Here is a 21742-nt window from a genome sequence, read left to right on the forward strand (position 1 = left end):
CCCTAAAGAATCTTAACACTTCTGGTCTTTTATATAGTATTAGTCCATTTCAGGTGACATGACACCTACTCCTTAAACACTTGGACATTATTCTATAAGGAAATACACTCTGTCGCAAGAAAGCCCGGCGTCGCTGCAGCACCGTGTCCTCTGTTGGCTTCCTATACTATTCTCAGCGCTGTCTTCTTGGAGTGAATCTGCTAAAGCACTGACACTTTAGGATTAATAATTAGGTGCGAGGATGTTTTTAGAAGTGAGGTGGGAGGCACGATGTGGGGGTGGCAGGCAGTGAGGTGTGCACGAGGAACGAGAGCGGCAGCGGGAGTTGGGGAAGTTTGAGAGATTCCAGAGAGCTGGTAAGAGCTTTCTCTACTTTAGAGACTTGCCTCTAAAGAGATTTTGGAGATTTCATCATCTCCAAAGGGCATTTGTCTTTATTTACAACAGGAATAAATCCGCTCTGACAGTCACCTCATTGTTAGCCATATGAACAGAGCAGTTGCAGTTGCGCACAAGCCAGCGGCCAGGCTGCGCGGCGAGCTGGCTGTGTGCAGCGACGGGCTGGAGGCACAGCCAGCTCCATCACGAGATGCGCCTTTCTCAGCTCTGCAGACACAGCCACAGACTGGGACATGAGTTGGTACCACTCCTGATGGTTTATCCTCCACTGCCAGGCCTCCCAAATAGAATGCACCATCGGTTGAAAGATCGAGATATGCTTTGGGCTTTCAGGAGGCTCTGCAAGTTTGGTGTTTATGTAAAGAGCTGTACATCAAATAAAGATATGGTGCATGTAAAAATATGTAAAGCAACCCAACGTAGAAATGTAGTTATTGGTCAAGTTAAAGAATAAATAAAGTTGTTAAAACTTTTTGTTTGTTTTATTTTTTTTTGCAACGTGTGGTACAGGATAAAGCAAGCAAGCAAACAAAACTTCTCACTATCCTCTTATTAACAGACCAGGTCAACTAAGTTTGTATTCATTACCCTTTCACAGAGTCTACATATTTTGATGGTGAAAACTTTTTCGACTGTCACTGTAGTTTACGGGGGTTACTGACATTCAGAATGATGATCTCTCTACTTTGCAGAGTCACACCAACTTCATGAGGACACTCAGAACACTGCAGAGCTCAGTGGTACTGAGAAAACACCTAGTCCAGGCTTCGTGAACTCAGTATTTATGGCTTTTAGGAGGCGAACACAATTAAGTGAGGCTGCTGGAGTACAAGGGACTTACATGAAGTCTCATGTCAGAGAGACAATAGGGAGTAGTGGGGACTGAAGTGTAATAAAGAGGAAGAATATACTGTTATTCAGCTCTGGTTTAGAGAATGTGGGTTGGTGTTTCATTTTTTTATAATCCATCTTCTGATTTTTAAATATTGGCTTAATTAAAAATAAATACCTGCGGGCCAAATAAAACATGATTTTCCTGCTGGGCGCACAGACTGCCAGTTTTCAATTTCTGACCTGGTACATACATCCTCAAACCTGTCTGGGCAGTTTAAGTGACATGCACTGGGGCCCACTGATGCTCATGGCAAAGGATTCTTCTGCTCTGGGAATCTACATATGTAGACAAGAAATCATCCCCCATGCAAAAGAATTCACAGGCATTTTTCACTCACTCACTCAGAGCTTCACCTCTGACCCTGACAGTGACAGGTTTTTGCTGACTGCTTTCAGAACTTGTTCAACGTGAAAACAAGACCAATCCTCCACACCCATTTGTCATAAGCAATTTTTACTCATTCAAGGATGCAGTGGGAAATGTACATCCTTTTATTAACCTTAGCTCTGATTAAAATTCTCATTAGCATTAAAATTCTAGTCACTTCAATTTTGCCTGCATATTTCAAGGAGAAATAATTTATAGGATTCAAAGAAAAAGGTATGCTTAGAGAACAACATAACGAGGGATAAATTAAAAATTCATGCCATGGATAAAACAGTAATTAGAAACAGGCTTTAAAAAGCATGGAGAATTTGCTGAAATAATTGAACTTTAAGCCATGTTTTGAGAAGATTGGGAAACTAATTTCAGATGAAGAAATAAGCATTCCAAAATGATGTAATGGCAAAGGCAAAGACCGAAGTCCAAAAAGTGGAACCCACAATGAATCAAATAGCTTTTGCATTTTTTGGAACAACAACCAATTTTTAAGGGTGAGACAGCACATTCACATCAGGGTGAAAAAAAACCACTTAAAATTTTTATATTATATTCAGCAGCCCTGTCCCACAGCTGTAATTCATAATAAAAACCCGGAGGCAATGCAAAATTCTGTATCCTGATGATACTTGCCATCTTGTCCTTAAGGCAGACACATAGGCAAAGGCTATTAGATTTTAGAAAAACTATCAACAAGAAACAAAAAGATGCTCTGATTATGCAGAAAATATACTGAACACAAACACTCAACTCCCTCAAGCATTTCATTTACCCAAAGTTTTACATTATGAAGAGAGAGGAGAGTCTCCTATAAACACAGTATGGTTATTTTAATTTGAGGCTACTTAGAAATCAATATTCTGAAAAAGCAATCAAGAATCTATCCACATAAAGCACCCTGACTATTCTGCCTAAACCAGATCTCCCACTTTGTTGGACCAGTTGCAATTTGGGCTTAAAAAAGGGATTCTCTGCCATGCCTTTCCCTCCAGAAAATTCATAGACGCAAATGGGATTTTTTTCAGGAGCTCAGGAGCTCTCTGTCCAGCTGTCCGTTACTGAATTAGCAACAGCACCGAGGTCCCTCGAGGAGCCTGTGACTGGATTTTTACTCTCTAGCCTCGAGTTCTTTTCAGAGTTTGCTTGGTTCTGTAAGTGTCACTGGCTGTGACTACTGACTAAAGCAATCTTCTTAGGATTGGCTTGGGTATCCACTGGGTTTAGGACCCAAGAATTAATATTTTAAAATTGAATCCAGTGTGTAAGGCCAAGAAAGTGCCTGGCCTCAGATCACACAGCTGATCCCCACAATTTTTCTGCCACATCAGACCCTTGGGATGGAGATCACTGCATTGTCATTTAGAAAGGCTTACTGCATGGACTCCCAATTCTGGAAGAAGAACTGCAGGAGGAATTTGATTTCCCTGCCCCAACTGACCACTTAGGAGCTCTTCAGACCCTCACTTCAGGTCTGGCTCCTTCTCCCCTTAGTGGAGAATTAGGAAGAAGAGATCTAGATTTTCGCCCCAGTTCTGACAGTAATTTAGGACAATTTATTAAGTTGTCTGGGGCTCATCTGTAATCTTCCTACTTCCCTGTAAATAAAGGCAGGACTAAACAGTGGTGTCCAAACCTGGCTCTTGAAATCCTTTTGGGACCATTAGAGAATGGAGGTTTCTCAGCCCCACCTACAAATTCAGATTCAGATTCAATAGGTCACAGCATTTAACCCCCCAGCTGAAGGTCAGTTATTATTGACTGGAAATAATAATTCGGGTCCTCAATTATGCTGCTAGCTTCAAAGCCCACACTCTAATTACAAACATGAAAAATTAGAAAGCTGTTACTGTATTGCCAACTCCAATACGCCCAGAGAAAAAGCTGTGACCATTTTTCTCACTGGCATTCAAGACAGTAAGTAATCTGAATCGTAAGAGTATATACGTTTTCCCCCAAGAAATTCAACAAACGTCTTTTCAATTCAAATGCAGCCTCTAAATGGTTTTATTATTCCAGACTTGACTCATGCAAAACAGTTAGATTATCACCAATTTACACATTCTGATGTGGACAAAGAAGATGAAAGAGGAGTCCAGGACCTCTTTACAAAAAAGTTAATTTCCATATTTGATTGCACTCTAAATCAACTAACTGAAGCACATGAGTCTCTATTTTAACTGGCATTGGTTCTTCTGGTTAAAGACCTAGCTTTATTCAAGGGGGTATCAATATCATAACATTGTGTTATTGCTTAGGAAAGACAGCAAGAGCTAAAAGAAGGTCACCAAGTTTTCAGACACACAAGTAAAGACTTTCTTCTCTGATTCTATCTCTTCAAAATAACTATCTAGCTACAGAAAAATACTCAGATGTTAATTTCTCAAAATGCATACCCACATATTTAAATATTTACCTAAAACGATGCGCAAGTCATAAAGCAACTGAAACAAAATCTGGCAGGCTCTGCCCTTCCTTTTGGGGTTATGAGTGCCAAGTGGTCCGATTCATCTCCACAGAGCCGCCATTGCCTAGCCCAGGGCTTTGCACCTACCCGGCGCTCAAGAAAGGAGACTTGTTGAAGAGAATAAAAGACTTTGCTCCATTGATGACAATCACTTGGTTACCCTCGCCCCTCTGTGCCAATGACTATACTTGTGTTCTGAATGAAACAATCATGCTACAATGTGGTATATCACCTAATTTCAACAGTTTAACCACTAAATTCATTTGAAACAAGGCTTAGCCAGGAAATCATCATAACAGAGATAAAAAGACGGCAGGAAATAACAGATTAGTGACTGACTGACGTTATGACCATTCTGCCTAGATTTTCTTAAAGTTACAGGATTAGGGAAGGAAATCTTAGATATGAAATAAATAACAATCTTGAGTAACATTTTAGTCTAAACAGAAATTCTGCTGTAATTCTCTTCCAACTTAATGTTCATTTTTTTTTCTTTTTTAAATGATTCTTAAAGAACTTCCTTACTTCACCTCCTTCTTTACTTCCTCCGTCTATATCACCACCCCTTCCTCACTGCCCCCAAATCCATCCATCTTTTATAAACAAGCTCAAGTCCCACCTCCACTTTGACCTTTTTCTAGACTAATTCAGTCCCCAAGAATCTCCCTCTCCTCTGACTTTACCGTCATAAACTTACTGGTAAGTGATCATGTCCTGCCTTTCTCAAGGAACTTGTGCTATTCAGAATATTGTGCAAATGCTGTGTACTAGATCTCTAGTTGACTGTCGGGGGCTGCAAACTGGGGCATCTCTTCTTTATATCACTTAAAGCAGTAGCCTTCAGACTTTCTGAAACATGATGCATAATGAGATATACTTATCATAATAGTCCAGTGTGCCTACACATATAAATATATATTTAAAAGTTCCAAGAACAGTACTTATTTACCCTTCTATTCTATTTTGTTCTATTTTATTTTTAAAATATAAAAGTGCTATCAGGCCCAGGAAACGGACCTCACAACGGGTGGTGACCAGTTCTGGATGGTCACGTGTTGATTACTTTGGGATTGCTGTATGCATTTCTCTCACTTAAAAAAAATAATTTTATAATTATCTGTGGTCTTCGGGCTCTGACTTTTTCTGAGTTACTTTCTTCGCTTTTTGGAATCATCTGGGATAATTCAGTGTTTCGAATAGACAGAATTTCCATGCTTTTACCCTGAGTACTGCTGTCATAAAAATAAGATTTGCAACAAGTCAAAAGACTCAAATCTCCATTCCCTCGTTCTCTTTTATTTTCACAATACGCAGAGTAGGTGGTAGAGATTTTGTGGATGAAGAAATTGAGGGCCAGAGAATTATGACTTTCTCAAGGACACACCTCCCTTTTCATCGGGCGTTTGTAATTTAAGGTAAACATGGTTTTGGAAATATCTGAAAAATACAAACTTGGGTAATGTAAACAACATGGAGCCTCAACATGAATGTATTTACCTAACGTATCTGGATCAAATGGTTTATGGACCAGATGTGCTAGCAGCTCTTCTGGACTTCAGTTTGAGGATGGATCGACTTCCTTTTTGGCCCCTACCTTTCCATCTTTATCTCCTCACAGGTTTTCAACCACCTGGAGCTACTTGTTCTTCCTGAGCCTCTGTATATTTTGGTCCCTATACCAGGAATGCCCTTCTCTCTCCTCTTGATCAGACTCGTTCCTCACCAGTTCCCAGGGACCTCCCTGTCCTCTCCTCTCCTCCCCTACAACCTGGCTTCCCCGGAACCCTGTGCACTCCCCGTCAGAGCACTTAACCTGCTCTTCCTCCCTCCCTCCCAAGTTTTTCAGGCTATGACTCTCCTATTCCACAGTCTAGGACCATGTAGAGTTCAGGATAAAAATATGTTGATGGCATAAAGGAATCAATAAGTGAGTGCATAAAGGGCAGAAACAGCTGCCCCTGAAAAAGTGTGTGTGATCTGGGACTAGAATTGTGTGTCCTGACTCTCTGTAGCCAAGCTTTCATGATGTTGTGATTCTGTGACCAATATTTTAGTGCTTCCCCGAAGGCTGCAGATTTTGTGACTGGAAATTCACAGCAAAGGATAGCTGCATCTAATACATTCTTTTCCATTTACTTGAGGCACAAGCAAGGATATGTTTCCGGGACAAATAATTAAGTGTATTAGGCAAGCGTACTGATGCAATTAAAAAAACACCTAGGTTTTAAAACTGCTTGTTGGAACCCAACCTGACCGCCAGATGAGACAGTTCTGGTTCACATCATGCCTCAGTCCTCTGTTTCCCATATGAAGCTATGCACTTGCCATTTTGACCTCATCATTTCAGAGACAACAGTTAGTGATTAGGTGAAGCCTCACCACACCAAAGCACACTCTACAAGGATCTCCATGAGTTCCTCTGCACTGTTTCCAAAATAAATTCCACTGATAGAACATCTAGACTTGCAATGGCCATTATCATTTTTTTCCTGTTTATGAATCAACAACCTATTCCGCCCCCCCATTAATGCACAAAAAAATCTTGAATGATTTTCTCCATGATTCTATTTCAAAAGACTATTCTCTCATCCAAACTCCTGCCATTTGCAGATAGCAACAGAGAAGATTTCCTTTCTGCTGTGACTCATGGATCTTTATTCCCACAGTTGTTACAGAGGGCAGGCCAATGGCGAACACAACGGAAAAGAAAGAATAGTTTATAACTGGAAAATAAGCACATTCGGGAGAAGTACACTCAAAGCATTATCGAAGTAAAATATGCAGCAGCACCAACAAGAGCAAACAAAAGCCCACGCAAGAGACGTGTAAATATTTCATGAAACTGAAGCCTTAATCAACTCTCTCTCCAAATCTTGCTGGTGTTGTAAACACTTCAATTTCTTCCAGTCCCACCATGACCCAGATTTTTTGCAAAAACAAAATGAAAACATGGACCAATGGATCTTTAACAAACGTGCTGTGAAAAATCTTTAGATGGAGCATATCCAAGGTACTGCTTTAACAGGAAGAGGACACCTAATAAAAGGTGGTTGCTGCTTGGGGACCTTCAGAGCTCCGCTTCTCCCCTCCCCCTCCAAACCGTGGCCTTTTCCCCACTGCCTATGCTGCTCTCTGGACATTCACATCATCTTAACCTTGAACTACCTACATCCTAAGCGGAGATTTCTCCCAATACCCCCTCCAAAAAGCCCTTTAAACCTGACAGGGCTTTGCTGCCTTCCCACCAGGCAAAATTCACTTTCTGGTGTTGGAAGTACCTCTCTTTCTTCACCTTTTTTCACTGTCCATTGTTGCGTCTGAAATTTTGCCTGTATCTTGTAGGTCTGCCTGGATAGCATGAAGACCTGTGATGTGTATTGGTTGACAATGTTCTTCAGTGATTTCTTTTCTAAAATCCATCTCCAAAGAACCGTTTATAGCCTCTAGTCTCTACCTGATATAATGTGGTTCCAAAGTTCACCTCTAGATACTGAAGAGGTATTCCCTTTATCAACCTCTGCCTGCCCTTCTCTCTCCGCCCATCTCCTGAAAAAAAAAAAAACTATATATGTAAACATGTGTATACACACATGCACACAAACGCATGTATATTATATATTCCGATGGTGTTCTGACCTTAAAGGGAATGAGTGTAGGAAAATGAGAAAAATGCCGGTGTAGTATTGCCAACACACACACACACACACACACACACACACACACACACCCTATTTGGGTATTCATAGTGTGCAGACCCCATTGATTATAAATCCCCCCGCCCAAGAACAGCAGGCGTCTTCTCCCGTTTACCTGCCAAGCCAGAGCCTAAGGGAGCAATGACCTTGTCGAGAAATTCATCACCTGTGAGAAAGACAGTCCCTCCTGGAGCGCAGGCTGGGTTGGGGACAAGAGCAACAGGCAAAAAGGGTCACCCGGCAAAATATGGGACCGAATCCATCCCCCATCAGTACCGAGCACACCGCAAAGCCCGGCTCCCCCAGAGGTGGGACGCCGCGCAGCGGTGGCGCCGGGGGCGTCTCCTGCCGCGGCCGCCGGTCGCCTACCTGCTGTTGCCCGGTTCTCCCCGGCGCGGCGCGGCCACTGCCTGCGCTGTGGCGGGGGCTTCCCGTCGCATATCCCGAGCAGCGGCTCTCGGCGCCACACCGATGGCTCAGGCGGGCTCGTAGCGGCGGTCCTTTTCAGACCTGTTCCGGGAGCGAGCCGGGTGCCAGCAGGAACTGAAATTACTATGCAAAGAGCAGAGGCGGCGCGCAGGAGCCGGGCGGAGACAGCGGGGGCCGCCCCCACCGCGGGGCTGCCGCCGCCGCCACCGGGCTCGGAGCCAAATTGGAGGTGGGAGTTCACGTGCCCGACTGCTCACTCGTCAGGCCGGGAATGCGCCCATCTGTCCTCGCGGGCAACGCTGCCCCGCCGGAGCATCCGAGGAAGGGGGCGGCAGAATCGCAGGCGGCGGCGGCGGCGGCGGCAGCAGCGGCAGCAGCAGAGGCGGCGGGACGCCGAGCTCCGCCCCCATCGCGCCCCCGCCCAGCCTCCGCGTCCCGCGGGAAGGGGTTGCTGCGCCGCTGCCGCGAGCCGGTGGGGCAGCTGGGCAGGGGCTGGCGGTTCGCGGTTCTGCAGCAAGGAGACCGGCCGCAGATGGAAAGTTAAGAAGGGTCTTAAGGTAGGGCTGGCACCGACAGCGACTCAGCAGGAATTCTGGCCTTTGCTCCCTCCCACAGGTCACCAGACTCCATGGCTGTGTCTAGACTTCAGCAGACGGTTTCTAATAAAGCCGCGTGCAGTCCAGATCTGAAAGCAAGGAGATCACCCCACGTTTCCTACATGTTGCAAAATGTACTGTACCTACGTATTTGGAGATGGCATTGCTGACAGTGTTCCTGCCCCCTCCCCTCCATGGGCGTGGATAGCTTTGGAAATCGTCCACGCAGAGCGGCTCCGGCAATACTGAATGGATGCGTAGTATGGTTAGCAGCTGTAGATGGTGCAAATGATACAATGAAAAGAACTCTTAGTAACTGAGTATTTGTTAGCAAGCACTGTGCAAAATGCCTTATATGCAGCCTCTGTAATTCTCATAACAACCCAGTGAGGTGGGTATTATTCTCCACTTTATTGATTGAGAAAACTGAGACTTCGATGATTTAAACACTTTGCTTGAGTGCAGTAGTAACCTGCACAAGTAGGTTTCAAAATACTGCAGAATATATCCTCTCACCTAGCACACGGGACTCACCCAGGGATCTTGTTAAAATGTAGATTCTGACCCAGTAGGCCTGGGGTGGGCCTGAGGATCTGCATTTCTAACAAGTTCCCAGGTGGTGCCCATGCTGCTGGTCAAAGTCGGGGACTTGAAGTAAGTTTCTTCTTTCCTGCCAGCTCTAGGTGATAGACAGCAACTTCCTGAAGGCGAGTTAAGAAGGGTTCTAAGGCTGTCTTCGCTCCTGGGCAAAGAATGCTGCCATTCATCAGCCATATCAATCTGGTTGATGGAAGGAAGTTTGTAACAAGTGTGCCAGATGGCCATTCCCACAGGAGGCCATCTCTGAAATAACATGTTTGCTACTGGGGTGGTTATGCTGTAATATTTAAGGATGGATATCCTCACTCCAGTCCTCATCCTTATTAAGAAAACCCTAAGTCAAAGTTTTACACCTAACATTTGTATAACACAAAACAGTTTACAAAGCACTCACATGAGTAATTTTGTCTGCCTTCATAACAACACGGGAAGGCAAGTGTAATTTAACTTTACAGGGAAAGAAACCAAGATAGAGTGATGTTCTTGAGATCACTCAGTCAATAAGCATGTAATAGGGGCTGAGTGTGTGTCAGATCTCTAGCTCAGGGCTGTTTTTATTAGACCACTGTATTAGTTTCCTACTGCTGCTATAACAAATTACCATAAATTTAGTAGCCTAATACCACACAAATTTATTATTCTATAGTTTTCAAGGTCCAAAGTCTGAAAATACGCCTTATAGGGCTAAAATCAAAGGGTCATCAGGGCTATGCATTCCTTCTAGAGGCTCTGAGGGGAGAATCTCTTCCTTCCTTTTCTCTTCCAGCTCCTAGAGGCAGTCTGCATTTCTTAGCTTGTGACTACATCCCTCAGAACTCTATTTCTGTCCTCTGCTCTGACTCTGACCTCCTACATCCCTCTTATAAAGACTCTTGTGATTACATTGGGTCAACCCAGATAATCCAGAACAATCTCCCCATCTCAAAATGCTTAGTTTGTTCACATCTGCAAAGACTCTTCTGCATTACAAGGTAAAATATTCCTAGGTCCCAGAGATTAGGATATAGATATTTCACGAGGGTCATTATGTCCACCAAAACTTCACTTAGTACTTATCCTATAGTTTCTGCTATGTTTGACTCATCCTACTCTTCTGCTTGACTTCTCACACTGCTGGGAAGTTCTTTCAATGGAAAAATTCACTTGAAAGTCATTCAAGAGACAATATCAAGTAGGTATAGGCAAGAAATACCCCAAGGTCATGACAAAACCATGACAATGCCCAGTATTGTGGTCATGAAAAAGACATGTAGGATTAGGAGATGCTTATTGGTCTGAATGGCAGTGAGATAATCCTTAGGGGAAATCCTAACCACAGGTAAAGTCTCACTTTAGCAATAGAGAAATTTTTAAAGATTCTGCTTCTCAAAGGTACATGATTAATAAGGCAATTCAAAACTCGTACAAAAAACAGCAAATTCCAAAACTATCAGAGTGACGGTACGCATTAAACTAGTACGTCAAGCAAAGCCAATATATATTATTGAACACCTCAAGGAACTTATAGAAAGACCCTGACATACACAAGTTTAACATTTCACTGGGGACACAGAATTTATGGGGAATGAAAATAAGAAAGGATTTCAGCAAAAGAAACAATAGGAGAAGCAACGTGAGATGGTACATGATTAATTGCCAAGTGAATTAGACAAAGTGAAAGTTTTATTTGGAAGTTAGGTTTATGCACAGAAGTGGAGATAAAACTGGAAATGTAGGTTGGAAGGTTGTGTTGTGAAGGATCTTAAATGTCAGGCTATGGGGATGATACTCAATCCGCAATAATAACAATGATAATAATAATGCCTTGTGTTCACATAGTGCCCAGTAATTTATCAAGGGCTTTTTCAGTCATTTGACTTCTTCCCCTCTCCCCCAGAGAAGCCGGCCAATGTGCTCACAAACAAACACAGGCACACCTCACGCAGCATGGAGAAGGAAATGCCAGCTTCTTACCAAAGAGGTGTTCTTAACCACTCTAGAGAGAATAGCAGCTCCGTCCCCTCTTACCTGCCATTTTTCTATCCTTCTTCCCCTGCTTTATGTTTTTCCATCAGACTTCCTACTGCATCCTGATAGAGTATATAGTGGTTTTCTGTCTACTGTCTATGAGGGCAAGGACTTTGTCTCTTGTTCGCTGTTGAATCCCTATCGTCTAAAATAGTGTGCACCATTTATGAAGGGCTCAGTAAGTTGAATGAATCATTATCCCCAATTTAGAAGTCAGGAATCAAAACCCCAGGTGTTTAAGTAACATTTGTGACGAATGAAGTAACATATAAGTGCCTCAAGACTGAAGTCTAGTGTCCAGCCTGATGCTTTTCTGGTAATCTGTTCTCTTCTGAGTGAAAGCTCTTCCTGGTGTTTAAACGGGGGCAGCACTGTATTTTAAAAATATAAGATTTTGACACTAGAATCTTCTTTAAATGTCAGATCTTTCCTATAAACGTCATCAGTTTAGCTGGATTGGCAAGAAGCATTGGTGGGATTGAGTCCCCAACAGGAGGTTCTGGAGGACTGCCACCAGTGCTGCACCAGTTGGCACTGAGTAATGCTGTAAGCTGTTTTGTAATTGTTCTCCAGTTAAGTCATGTGCCCATGTCTTGACACTTTGTATTACAGGCTTTTGGGCTCAGGGACTATAACTTCTACTTCTTGTATATCCACGCATTCTGCTCAGTGCTGGACTCTCAATAGATTTTATCACTGCATGGTTACAAGATGGCTTCCATTGCTTTAAAAATCATATCCTTACAAAACCACATTTAAGACAGTGTAGGGGATCCAATTATGCCACCATAAAATACGCCACTTTGGCATAAGGATTATTTTGAACTGGAGGCAACTGAGAATCACCAAATGCAAGAAGCAGCTTTCTTGGAGTTTCCCTTATCTGACTAAAAGCAGAAACTTCTGAGAAATGAGGATTACCCTAAATCCCCTCTCCTGGGGAAGTTTTGTGGTCATGAAGAAGACGGAAAGTCAGCACCAAGATAGGTCTGCAAACAAACCTTATTAAAATAATTCTTATCTTCCATTAGGTTTCCCCTATATATTTGCCTTCCCACAGTTCGCTGCCCCTAAAAGCCTAAACTCCTTTTTCCTTTGTCTTATCATTTCTATACAAGTTTATTTTTCTTTGTGAAGATGCTGTGTAAGCTCAAGTTCTAACCGCCCCTTTGAGTTACTCATCACTGAGTTTCTTCGGCATCTATGCCTGCTGTACGTGTCAATAAACTTTCTTTTTCTCTTGTTAATCTGTATTTTGACTGTCAGCAGAGCCCCAGTTAGAGAACCTAGGAGGAGAGAGGAATGAGATTTTTTTCCCTCCTCTATAATAGAAGAAAAGAATTCCAGTGGAAAAGGGAATCTCTTTTTTTTATGGAAGAAAAAAATATTTGCCAGAACCCACTCTCTTATTCCCAAGTCATTGGTCAGGATTCAGTCACCAAATCACCCAAGGAGGCTGTGCAAGTGAGCGCCTGCCTAGCCTAGAGGAACAGGCTGGCTTCAGTTTTTCTAGGCTAAATGTCCTAGTGCCCCAATCAAAACTGAGGTTCTGTTAGTAAGAGAGAAGGAAGGTAGGCTGTAGGTTCATCCCTTAGCAGTGTCTTTCACAGAGAATCAGTGTAGAAACTCACATTTAGGTACATTTGATGTCACCTGACTGCCTTTGGATTTCCGGAAGACTGGGGCAACCACATGTCAGCGTCCTACACATTTTCTTCCCTCTCTCCCTCCCTTCTCTCCTTCTCTCTCTCAATCTCTCTCTTGCCTGCCCTTCCTCTTTCGTTCATTTTCTTCTTTTTCTTTTCTTTTCTCTTCTCTCCTCTTCTCTTTCTTTCTCTCTCTTTTTCTTTCTTCTCTTTCCTTCCTTCCATCCTGTCCTCTTTCCTTCTCCTTCCCTCTCCTCTCTTCTGATACTAAACAGCCTTCTGCAGCATCATTTTTGGTCACATTTAGTATTCTGCTGTTTATTTAATCAATATCCTATTGTCAAATGCTTAGATTATTTCCATTTGAAATATTCTTATGATAGACTTGTTTAAATTGATAAAGAGACACTCAAATCACTGCCTGTTTTACCAGAGTCATCTCTTGCCGCTCCCTAAACTCATTTTCCCTTCCTGCAATAGTAGTTTGTAAAACACACTAGTACACTGTTCCACGACTTTTCTTTGATTTGTGTCCTCCCGTCACTCCCGAAATGCCCTTTCCTCATAGACACTTACCAAATTCCTAGTCATTTGTGACAAAATCTAGTTATCTCCTCCTCCAGGAACCCTTGCTCAAACCACCCATTCCCTTATTTAATTGCTTCTTCCTCTGTGATACATCTATACCTGGTGTCAATCTTTGTTGTAGTTAAAACACTGTACATAATTTGTGTTTGTATTTGTTTTTCTCCTTTAATAAACGCTGTGTTCCCTGAGGACCAAGTCTTCGTATTATATGATTTTCTATTATCAGTCTTGGTACATTGCCCATTGATTGTTAATGTTTGTAGAATTTCAGGCCAATTTGAATTTTTAAAAGGGCTTATTCTGGTCTAATTGATGTGTTAGGCATTTTAAAATTCATTATTCAGTTTAATTAGAGTTAGAAAAGATGGAATGATCGTTTTATAACAAAAGATATCCAGGTAACTTTAAGATGAGGGAGGAGTCCTAAATTACTTTGGGCTCTGAAAACTGGTTGTGTCTAAACTGTCTTCATGGGTATGCAGCATGGCAGTGTTTGGTCTTTACTCTTGGCCATTTTAGCCCAGTACTCTTATAGATAACATCACCTTCTATTTAAAATTGCATGCCATATGTGTGAAAATCTACTTCATATAAGACCAATTTTCAAATACTTATTTTTTTCCAGGAAATGTTAGGCTATGAGGAGCAAAAAAAAAGAAAGAAAATAGAAAAAAAAAGTGCTGAGTTGTCATCAGCTACTGAGAATTTGTTTGAAAGACACAGGGAGGTAAGGACACACAGGGACCCATTTATGGAAGAGAGCTGCTGTTTCTGATTTCTAAGCTTCCATTTACCGCTTGCTGATGGTGACTGCATCTCAGTTTTCCATTGAGGAACCACAGCTCAGTCTATGTGATTAGGTGGGGCTACCCTTAGTCCGCATGAACGGATGACCTAGGATAGAGCAATAGGAGAACCACTGTCCTTGGCCACAGTGATTGGTTCATGGATGGATTCAAGACTCAAAGTATTGCTGGAACTCTTGTTAAAAATGGAGTCTTCTGACTAGTAGAATGTAAAACTGGGGCAGCTAGTGGAGACCCCTTGGAAGAAGTCTACATGAGGGAGGCATGAAGACAAAGGAAAAGAAAGTAGGCCTGGAAAGAGTTAGAAAGAGAGAAGGAGATGGAGCTCTATTTCTGGTGATATTTAAACCACTACATTCAGCCATCCTTGAATTCATTTCAAATTCTGATAGAATTTTACATTGTTCAATCATTTTCAAGGTGGGTTCGTTTCTTGCAATGAAGAGTTCTTATAGGTTCTTATAACAGCTGCACAGAAAGACTTCATATGTCACCCAGAATAGAGCAGCAGACCCAGTGATTGACAATGATGCTTCTGGTTCAACAAGAACCTCTCAGGTGAATTGGTCACCCTATTCCTTTAGAAGTAGCCATCTGCTATTGCTTCTTTTCCTGAAGCCTCCAAAGGACCTCGTAACTGTGTTTCTTTCTGCTTCTCTGCTGACACTCCTATTACTTGAACTCTTCTTTTTCTTTGCATGACTTGCATTCAAACTGCCCAGGAAAGAGAATCTGATTGACTGTTGGATACATTCCTTTAACTGTATGGAGTACTTTCTTGTAGGTTGTTCCTTCTGGCATGATTTCCTGCCCCATGTCTGTCCCCTCTTTTTGGCTAATGCCTGTGTATATCTGAAGTCTCAGGTAAAGCCTAAGACTATCTGCGACGCTGGGATTGGGGTCAGTCCTTCTCCTCTGTTTTCCTATAGCACTTGCCTGTTCATCATGTGGTGTTTCATTCCCTGTTTACCTGTCGGTCTCTTTACCACCACACCTAGACTGTAATTTCTTTGAGGACAGGAGTTTTTTTTTTCTTGGTTTATGCGTCACACTTGGCACAGGACCTAACACATAGTAGATACAAAAAAATTAATGCAGGTTAACTACTGAATAAAATCATTATTGATGAGATTATGGTTGTAGCCCTAGTGTCTATCAAAAATAACATTGATCAAAACAGCAAGGGGTCTCCAGAGTTAGTTCACTCAGCGTGTTCAGGGTGTAACATCAGAGGAAAGGGGCTGGAATATAACTAATGTAAAGAAAACTGTGGAGTGTTGAAAATTCATATGCCCATTTAACTTATGTAACTATAAATACATAGTATTGGAGAGGGGTGGGGGAGAGATAATAATTCATATGGTACAGGAATTTGGACATGACCTTCCACCATGTAGCATCTGACCCGGGGTTAGCATGCAATAAGAACCAAAAACCTGCTGTTCCCTCTGTAGGGCTCTCATAGCAGGGTTCTCTGGACAGACTGGGGATGATTCTGGTGTTTAAAGATATTTTTTCCCCATAAAATGGAGCCCCTAAACGCAGTCAACCACCTCATTTGGTATTAGACCAAAGGTTCAGAAATCCGTTCCAAGCCCAGAAGAAAGGGTTCAAAAGAGGACTTAGTACTTTCTTCTAATGAGAAAAGTCGATAGATGATTGATAGACAGGTAGATAGATAAGCTAATGCTGAATACATCTTTTGATTGGAGAGGTTTGGAAGTCCCTGCCTTTCTCTTGCTCCATGTTGCTACAGAACTCAGGTTTTTAACCACATATGCTCAAGACTTTCAGTCCAAAGCCAATTCTGACCAAGACAAGCAGTAGATTAGCATCCTCCAGCTGGTGGAATATGGAAATAGTCTCACTGAATTTCCACATTTGAGTGTGGAATGACTGAGGTGGGCTCTCAGCCACTATGTCTGCAATGGTGATCAACCTTCATCTCTGTTCTCCACCATGTCTTCCTGGTTCATATGGTCCCAGGAATGCTTCATCTACTGGTATTTCAGCCAGCCTGTTTAAGATCCTGACCCTTCTTATCCCTTGCCCATCTGTTTTTCTCCAAGGGCTAACGGTACCCAGGTGCAACTTTCTCCAGAGACTGGGTAAAGTTCAGCTTTAAATTGGATGGACCTCCTGGAAAGAGAATGCAATTGGCACACGGCTTCAAGCATAACCACTATCTAGAGACTGGCTGCCTTGCCTAAAACTGCTCTACCTTCTGAGGGAAGCAGACTTTGAAGACTGCTCCACCTTTCCCCCACCTTAAAGATGTTAGCTGTATGTCATAACATTTGCTATGTTCTTTCAGACACTATTACTTTTTTTTCCTGTGTCATGTTCATAAACCAAATTAGTTTCCATAGTCCAAATTTCCCTGGTTCTCCATCCTGTTGAGATCACCAGCATTTTCCATAAAAATATGAAAATTGTTCAACAATGTCCATCAACTGATAAATGGATACATAAAATGTGGTATATCCATACAATATTATTTGTCAATGAAAAGGATGAAATATGTGCTCCAATTAAAAAGCGGGCAAGAGACCTTAATAGACATTTCTCCAAAGATATACAGTCCATAAGCACATGAAAAGATGTTCAGTATCCTTAGCCATTAGGGGAATGCAAATCAAAAGCACAATGAGATGCTACCTCACACCCATTAGGTTGTCTACTAACAAGCAACAGAAAATAACAAGTGCTGGTGAGGTTGTGGAGGAAATAGAATGCTCACAATTACTGATGGGAATTAAATACGGTGCAGCTCCTTTGGAAAAGAGCTCATCAGTTCGCCCAAAAGTAAAACACAGAGTTATCATATGACCCAGCAATCCCATCCTAAGTATATACCCAAGAGAAAATGAAACATATGTCCACACAAAAGCTTGTATGTGAATGTTCACAGCAGCATTATTCATGGCAGCCAAAAAACAGTAACAACCCAGATAGCTATCAACTGAGGAAAGAATAAATAAAATGTAATGTATCCATAAAATATAATTTTATTCAGAAATAAAAAGTAACAAAGTATTGATACATCTTACAGCATGGATAAACCTAGAAAACATTATGCTAATTGAAAGAAACCAGCCACACAAGACCACATATTGTTGTGCACTATTGATAATAAAATGTCCAGGAAATGCAAATCTATAGAGACAGAAAGTAGATTAGTTGTTACCGCAGGCCTAGGGCTGAGGGGAGGAGGGAGTGGGGAGTGACTGGTAATGGGTATGGGATTTCTTTTTGAGATAATGGAAATTTCTAAAATTAGGAGTGAATATACTAAAAAAAATTCAATAGTACCCTTTAAAAGGGTGAATTGTATGGTATGTGAATGATATCTCAATAAAATTGTTTTAAAATATTACTTTAACAACTAGTTTAACCCGATAGAATACATCTTGAGAATTCTTAACTCCCATTATTCTAAGGCTGAGCACACGAGCAACAGTTTCATCTCTAGTTCAGTTTCCTCAGTGCATTATCCTGATCCGTGTTACTTACCCTGCCAAGCTTGTTAACCTATGCAAATAAATTGATACTGTGGTTTGCATGCCTGTCTCTTGTGAGTTTTTCCAGTCCAAATAATCTCCCCAGAGTTTAATTCCACTTGGGATGAACTGATAGAATTGATTTTAGCAAACTGCGAAGCTAAACACCTGGCCTGTGTTAGCCTCACAAGTACTGAATCCCCAAGAGATCCTGCTTAAAATAGTTAGTCAACCAGCTGGCCTCTTGCTTTTTTCTTTTTGACAGGCTTAACCTACAATAAATTAGATGGAACATTGGTTTTCAATGCAGAATATAAAAATTCTTCTTGGAAATGTGCAGTATCACATCACAAAAGAAAAATTAACCAGAAATAAATGAAAAACAAGATATAGTTCCTGATTTTGTTTTCTGTAATGGATGTGAAACCATAGCAAGGATAAACAGTGATGTAGCATTCAGCATCACCACATCAGTCATTAAGAAGAACTGAATTAATAAATGAATAAACTCATGTCATAAGCAGGTTGTTTGCAGGTTGATGAATGTATTCCATTTGCTCCAGACTGGTTAAGTGTATCTAGTTATCATGAAATTGCATGACTCAAGGAGTTCAGCTTAACTTTGCTATATGTAAATGGTGTTTTCTGGATTTGCATAAAGTGGAAAATCTGATTTATTTCATAGAATGGTAGGGAAACCTGGAACCTCAAAGAAAAAAAAAATAGACTCCTCATAGTCTACCTTTCTTCTCACTTCACCCAAGGGCAGAGCTGTACCCGCTATCTCACTTTACTTTCTGAAACCTGAAGTCACCACGGCTCTCATTATTGATGAGTCAGTGGGGTTGATGCCTACCTAGAGAAAATTAGGCTCTATTTTGTTTCTATGGTCTTACAGACTCACGTGCGTTCGTAACTATATTAATACTGTGGTACCCAGTTGGCTCCATTTTCTATGGCTGGTATTCACCATCATCATGGTAGCTGAGACATTACTGATGTTCAGGTGAGGATCCAAATAGAAATGGGACAAAGGCATTTTGTAAACACACATCCAGTTTGGCTGGCGTGTCTTAAGCCTGCTTTTTGGCATAGGTGAAGACAGAAGCCAACCTCTAATCAGTCCATGAAGTGCAAGTAACATAGTGGAACAGAAATTCTAAGACTTGATTCCCTACCCTGGAAGGCATTCATGCCAAATGTGAAGATCTATTTGTGTGTGTATCACAGAAAATATATACATGCACATAAAATACATGATACACAAAGTCTAGATACATAGATAATGTTTTTTTTTTTATAGATTGAAGGTATCTCCGACAAGATTACATTTTTCTAAACATTACCAGATTTTCTGGAAGCTTTTTATAATATATGAAAAATGAATGCAAAAACAACTTCCTAATTAAGAAAAGTACTTGATTTTCCTGATCACCTAATGGATTATTGTTTCTATTTATCATTTCGAGGATTAACTTGCTTCACTAATTATCCATGTACTATACAGAGTCTCCACATTTCTCTATAAGACATTATATCATAAAGCACCTCAGTGTGAGGTGTATCTTTTTTTTTCCTGGAGAAACAATGTTACTATTAGGCCTGGCTTCTCTGATCATGAATTCAACAACAAAATGATTCAGAGTTAAAAACTAACAAATACTAAAATCTCTACAGTCATTTAAAATAACATTATGTTCTTAATTCTGTAGAATGACATAAATAGAATGTGTATATCAATTATTCAAGGGATCTCAAGGTATTACAATGTTCATGTATAAGACAACTATTACAACTGTACTGTATCGTAATGACCTATTTAAAACAAGTAATCCAGCTCTAATAATCATTGCATTAATTATATATGATTCAAGGAACAGTTTTGTTTGCATTCTTACAGTTCAGAAGAAGCTGGGAGGAATAATGTTTTGCCAAATTCTTATTAAAACTGCTTAAGGAAGTTTGAGTGGATGAAATTTTTTTCTATTGATAAGTTTTCCTGCAGCAAGAAGTCTTCAAAATTATTGAAGAGTTCTGACTAGTGGACATTTGTTAAGATTCTCCCAGATGCCAGATATTATAGTAAGCAACGAAGACACAGAGTTAAATAATACACAGCCCTGCCCGGGAGGAATTCATTGTTCTGCGGGGGAGACAGACATGTGATTAGTTGATTTGTGTACAGGCACAAGTTGTGCATGAGGCACTTTGGAGCACAGCGTAGCTAGATTTTTGGGTAAAGAGAGGATCCTTGAAATGAGTTAAACTCAAGATGGATAGGAATTAGTGGGATGATAAAGTGGAAGGAACAGGAGATATTTGTGAGAGATGGTATCCTGGGTTGGGCTCAAAATGGGTCATTAGAAAAACCAAGCCATTGCAGTATTTATGTATTTGAAGTCTTTATTAAGAAACATAGCTTGTTCAATAAAATGCTTACTGAGTTTTATCATACATTGGGCAATGTTCTAGGTGCTGCAAATACAGCAATTAACAAAACAGACAAAGGTCTCTAACTTTCAGGAGCTCACATTCTAATGAGAAAAACAGAAAAATGAAATGAACAAATAAATATATGTTATAATGTCAGATAGTGATGAATTACATAAAAAAAAAAGCAGGGTAAGGGACTAGGGAGTGACAGGGTGTTATTTTAGATGGGGGTAGGTATCAGGGAAATCCTCTCTGAAGAGGTGGTTGTGAGCAGAATGAAGTTAGAGGGAAAGCAGTGTGAATATCTAGTGGGAACAGCATTTCAGATACTAGGAACAGCCTGTACAAAGGTTCTGAGACAAGATCTTGACTTAGTGTATTTAAAGATTAATAAGGAGGCCAAAAAGGCTGGAGCACAGAAAATAAAGGGAAGGAAGCTAGGAAACGAGTTGGCAGAACTGGCCAGAGGCCAGCTTACATAGAACACTTATTTTTATCAAAGTTGTTTTCTCTGTTTCCTACTTACAGAGCCACACTGAATTTCCCAGAATTCCTTGCCGTTGGGCACATGTAGCCATGTGAAAGAGTTCTGACTCCTGGGATGCGATAAAGATGCTGTATACCAGTTGCAGGCTTGCATAAACATTCTGCATGATTTTCTCTTCTCTCTGATTTCTGGTCTCATGGAGGACCCCAAGGCCTTGAGCAGTCCTGGGTCTCAAACTTAGCATATGGAAGACCGTTCATTGACTAGGAACATTTGCTTTGTACTTTGTACAAACATACAATACAGTTAGCTATGCTCAGCCACAAGATTTGGAATTATTCTCTTCCATCCTCTTCTCTCTTGTCCTTGGAAATCTTTCACATTTATGATGTCTGTCTAATAGTGTTGACCCTAATGGATGTAATTCCAGGCATTGCCAGCAGCCAGTGACTCTTAACAAAGCTTTTAGTTGGTGGGGGTTTGAAAAGAGGCATCTATTGATTCAATATTTGAGTTTATTTTCTTTTCTTCATTCTTTATTCTGTATCTCACCACCCCTCTTTGCGCCCCCCCCCATTAGAAGAACTTTAAAAAATCAAAGTGGTCATAGGTGATCAATATGAAGGCTTTTGTTTTAAAGAGAAGAAGGACAGCCACCTTTATCTTAGTGATACTGAAAGGTAAGGACATGAACTTCGAGGCTTGTAGGAATCATCATCTTCAGCTTCCTCCCCACAGCAACCCCAACTGATTCATGATTCCCCAATTCTTTCCCTGCCCAGTTCCAAGAAGAATAGCAGGTGTGATCAGAAGTGC

At 41.2% G+C, this 21742-nt stretch overlaps 1 protein-coding gene across 1 annotated transcript in view; it reads right to left on the bottom strand.

Moving 5' to 3' along the window:
• Positions 1-8588, bottom strand: part of GPRIN3 (GPRIN family member 3) — a 62282-nt gene extending 53694 nt beyond the window's left edge. The window contains exon 1 of the mRNA XM_031434015.2: positions 8204-8588. The gene's annotated coding sequence lies outside the window, so the exon portion shown is untranslated. The remainder of the gene's footprint in view (positions 1-8203) is intronic.
• Positions 8589-21742: the final 13154 nt, after the last annotated feature.

The sequence above is a fragment of the Camelus dromedarius genome, chromosome 1 (assembly GCF_036321535.1).
Source record: "Camelus dromedarius isolate mCamDro1 chromosome 1, mCamDro1.pat, whole genome shotgun sequence".
NCBI lineage: Eukaryota > Metazoa > Chordata > Mammalia > Artiodactyla > Camelidae > Camelus > Camelus dromedarius.